Here is a 4554-nt window from a genome sequence, read left to right on the forward strand (position 1 = left end):
CTGTGCTCACATTTTGCTGATGTTTTTCTCCAAAGAGCTTTCCCTCATCAACTGCAGCTCTTACCAAAAAGGCAGGATAAAGGTGTCATTCTCTCAGGGAAGGTTTGTGGTTTTTCTTTTCTGGATCAAGTTTGGGTGTTCTAGACAAGTCCTTAGATAGGGAGAGATAGGTGGTGCAGGAGAGGGGGTTACAGAGCATGTGAGGGCCTCAGAAGCTAGAGTTCAAGTGAGGAAGGGGATATAGGGCAGGAAGTTAGAGGGTGGACGAAAGGATGTGGCCAGACGTCTGGGCAGAGAGACGGAGCGCTTCCTGAGAAAGGCAGAGAGCTGTGGAGCCGGCTTGCTGTCCTTTCAGAGCTGGGAGTTGTGCTTAGCAGGTGATACTTTCGTTCCCACTCGGAGAAGGTGCATGGTGGGGTTCCTGCAGGCCTGGGCTCTCTGGGCAAGTACCCTGGAGGGAGAAGGAGGCAGGGCAATGTTGGGCAGAAGGGCTACAAGGATGACCAACAGCATGTAGGCTGCTGACAGCAGAAGTGAGAGCTAAGCAGATGCTTAGGTGGAGAATGAATTGGAGGTCGCAGTTATCTTGCTGGGCTTTGAGTTTCAGTTTTGGAGTTGGGGTTCAGAATTGCTTTAGGGGCCAGCCTTGTGGCTCACAGCAGGTTAAGATGCCGACTGCAATGCCAGCATCCCATATGGGCACTGGTTCAAGTCCTGGCTGCTCCACTTCCAATCCAGCTCCCTGCTAATGGCCTGGAAAAGCAGCAGAGGATGGCCCAAGCCCTTGGATTCCTACACCCTGGCGGAGGATGAAGTTCCAAGCTCCTGGCTTGGACTTGCCCAGTCCCCCTATTCTGGCCATTTGTCGGGGGGGGGGATTGCTTTAAAGGAGCATGTGAGCAGGGGCAGGAAGGATGGGAGACTGGGGTCAGAGAGCATGGTTCCACAGGCCTCTCCTGTAGCCACTTGACCCTGTGCCCACCATCTTCTGAGTCACACGGGGGCAAGAACTGGTCATGATTCCTCCCTGAGCCTCCAGCACCCAACCTGGCACAGAATAATGACACAAAGCTTTGAGGCTTGATTGAATGAGTGAATGAAATGTCACCTACATGGCGTTTACCAGGGGCCCACATGATAAACCAGCCCACTGGTTTCCCCAAGATTTCTGTGAAGTGGGGTCCACTATGATCCCCATTTTACAGGTGAGAAAACTGACATACAAAAGGGAGAAATAACTTACTCATGATCATGGAACTAGGAAGAGGCAGAGGTAGTCTATAAGCCAGCAGTCTGGCCCCAGAGTCTGGGGCTATTCGTTAAAAAACGAACAAACAGTTATTTATTTATTGGAAAGGCAGAGTTACAGAGAGAGACAGACAAACAGACAGAGATCTTCTATCAACTTGCTCACTCCCCAGATGGCCCCAACAGCCAGGTCAAAGCCAGGAGCCTGGAATTCTATCTAGGTCTCCCACATGGGCAGCAGGGGGCCCAGGACCTGGGCCATGGTCTGCTGTTTTTTCCAGGTACATTAGCAGGGAGCTGGATTGGAAGTAGAGCAGCTGGGACATGAACAGGTGCTCATACAGGATGCAAGTGCTCATGGCATTGCAGATGGGGGCTTAACTTGTTGCACCACAATAACCAGGGGTTATTCTCAATAGAAAAATGAAAGCACAGCGCCGGCCCTGGAATAGTCTAAGGAGACAAACTGGGTGTGGAGATTAAAAATTTAGGGGAGAGGGCCAATGCCATGGCTCACTTGATTAATCCTCCGCCTGTGGTGCCGGCATCCCGTATGGGCACTGGGTTCTAGTCCCGGTTGCTCCTCTTCCAGTCCAGCTCTCTGCTGTGGCCCGGGAGGGCAGCAGAGGATGACCCAAGTGCTTGGGCCCTGCACCCGCATGGGAGACCAAGAGGAATCACCTGGCTCCTGGCTTTGGATGGGCACAGCGCTGGCCTTGGTAGCCATTTGGGAGGTGAACCAGCGGAAGGAGGACCTTTCTCTCTGTCTCTCTCTCTCTCTGTCTATATCTCTATCTGTCAAATAAAAAAAATTAGGGGAGCTCCCTTAAATGGGGTGTTCAGACGAGACTTTTCTGAGAAGGTAGCACACTCCAGGTGAGAGATAAAAAGGACCAGGAACAGGGGCAGGCATTTGCACAGCAGTTAAGACAGTACCCGGGATGCCCACCCCCATATCGGAATGCCTGGATGCGCGTGCCAACTCTGCTCCTGACCGTAGCCTTCCCGTTCATGTGCACCTGGGGAGGAGGCAGCAGGTGATGACCCGAGTGCTCAGGTCCCTACCACCCACATGGGACACCGAGATTCAGTTCTTGGCTCCTGGTTCAGCTCAGTTGTTTTGGGCATTTGGGAAGCAAACTGGCAAATGGGAGATCTCTAGCTGTCTGTCTGTTTTTCTCTCTACCTTTCAAATAAAATAAATAAATAAATAAGAGCTAGTGCAGTGAAGAGCAAGGGAAGAGTGTCCTAAGAAACGGGACCAGCACCCAAGAAGTTCCTGAGGCAAAAATTCAATGTGTTCTAGGAACTGAAAAAAAGAATCCATCGTGGCTGAAAGAGGAAGATGGAACCGCAGAGGTGGCACAAAACAGGCACACAGGACCTGGGAGGCTGTGGCAAGCATTTGGACTGTACAATTCATTATTATTATTATTGTCTCTTGTTTTTGTTATTCTTAGCAAAATGAATGGGAAGCCCCTGCACAGTTTTCAGCAAGGACTGATGTGGCCCACCGTGTGTTCTAGAAGGCAGACGCGATTCTGTTCTGTTCATTTGCTTATCCCGTCCCTAATTCTTGGGATTCTTCATTGGCTCTTTCTTACCTTCAGTGGCTTATTTATCCAGGGGCTTTCATTTGCTCACCTGTTAAGGCCTTTGTTCCTGAGCAGTCCTCTGCCCAGAGGCCCTGCTACTCTGTGCCAGGCCCTTGGAGGGCACCAGAGACATCCGTAAGAGCAGGAGCCAGTCCTTGTCCTTGAGGAAAACGCGTCCCACAAGCCCATCCCCCAGCAGCTGGCGGAAGTTGTCGCCTCTGCCCGGGCTGAGGGTGGCAATCAGGGACGGCCTCCTGCAGAGATGCTGTGAGCCAGGCCCTGGAGGACTGCGGAGCAGGCAGGGACCAGCCGCTTTCATCTCTGTGTTCCCTAAGGCTGTCAGGGGACAGGCAAGGATGTTTGCTTGTTAATTGCACATGTGGACCAACTGCCAGTCAGTGAGTGCTTGATGGGGCAGGTGAGGCTGCGCACGCCGCGCTGGGCTGAGGCCATCCTCCGGAAGTCCCGCGGCTCCCCTGGGGCTTCCTTCTCCCATTCTCCTGGGAGAAAAGCATTCCTCTCTGCATCTCACCCCTCTCTGTTGCCTTTACAGTCACATGGGACACACCTGAGCGTATGCACACATGCACACATCCCTACACACTCCTGTGCACTCATGAAAACACACCTGCCTGCTGACAGATCCCCAGCATCTCACCGTGTCATTGCCTACAACCTCCCTCCCTCCCTCCCTCCCTCTCTCATCCACACATTTCTGTGTTTACACCTCCTCCCTGCCTCCCCCACCACAGCCCAGTACACAGAACTTCCCTCCCCTACCACATCTATTCTCCCAGTGACAGGGGAGATTTCTCTGGTCCTTGTTTGTTTGTTTGTTTGTTTGTTTGTTTTTGACAGGCAGAGTGGACAGTGAGAGAGAGAGACAGAGAGAAAGGTCTTCCTTTGCCGTTGGTTCACCCTCCAATGGCCGCCGCGGTCAGCGCGCTGCGGCCGGCGCACCGCGCTGATCCGATGGCAGGAACCAGGAGCCAGGTGCTTTTCCTGGTCTCCCATGGGGTGCAGGGCCCAAGCACCTGGGCCATCCTCCACTGCACTCCCTGGCCACAGCAGAGGGCTGGCCTGGAAGAGGGGCAACCGGGACAGAATCCGGCGCCCCGACCGGGACTAGAACCTGGTGTGCCGGCGCCGCTAGGCGGAGGATTAGCCTAGTGAGCCGCGGCGCCGGCCCCTTGTTTGTTTTTTAAGATTTATTTATTTATTTATTCGAAAGGCAGAGTGACAGAGAGAGAGAGAGAGAGAGAGAGAGAGAGATATCTTTCATCTGCTGGCTCACTCCTCAAATAGCCACAGTGGCAGGAGCTGAGTCAGGCTGTAGCCAGGAGCCAGAAACTCCATCCTGGTCTCCCACCTGGGTGCATCATCTGCTGCTTTCCCAGGTGCATTAGCTGGGAGCTGAATTCCCAGCAGGGCAGCCAGGACTTCCAGAAGGGGTGCTGGCCGGGCACGTGGCAGCTTAACCTGCTGCACCACAGCATGGGACCCTAGTGCTTGGTTTGAGGCTGCAGAGGCAACGGTGGAAGCAGGGGTGGAACCCCAGGCCAGGGGTCAGGACTCACTACTAGCGGCAAAGGCTGGGACTGTAACAGAAGAGGAGGCTTCGCTTTCTCTAAAACAGAGCTGTGGGGAGCGACACCCCTCCCCCACTGGATGTGGCCCGAGGGAAGTCTCTGGCTGCTCCCTACCCTCCCCA

The sequence above is a fragment of the Oryctolagus cuniculus genome, chromosome 7, assembly GCF_051225735.1.
Source record: "Oryctolagus cuniculus isolate XC-2025 breed Fujian yellow rabbit chromosome 7, ASM5122573v1, whole genome shotgun sequence".
NCBI classification, from domain to species: Eukaryota; Metazoa; Chordata; class Mammalia; order Lagomorpha; family Leporidae; genus Oryctolagus; species Oryctolagus cuniculus.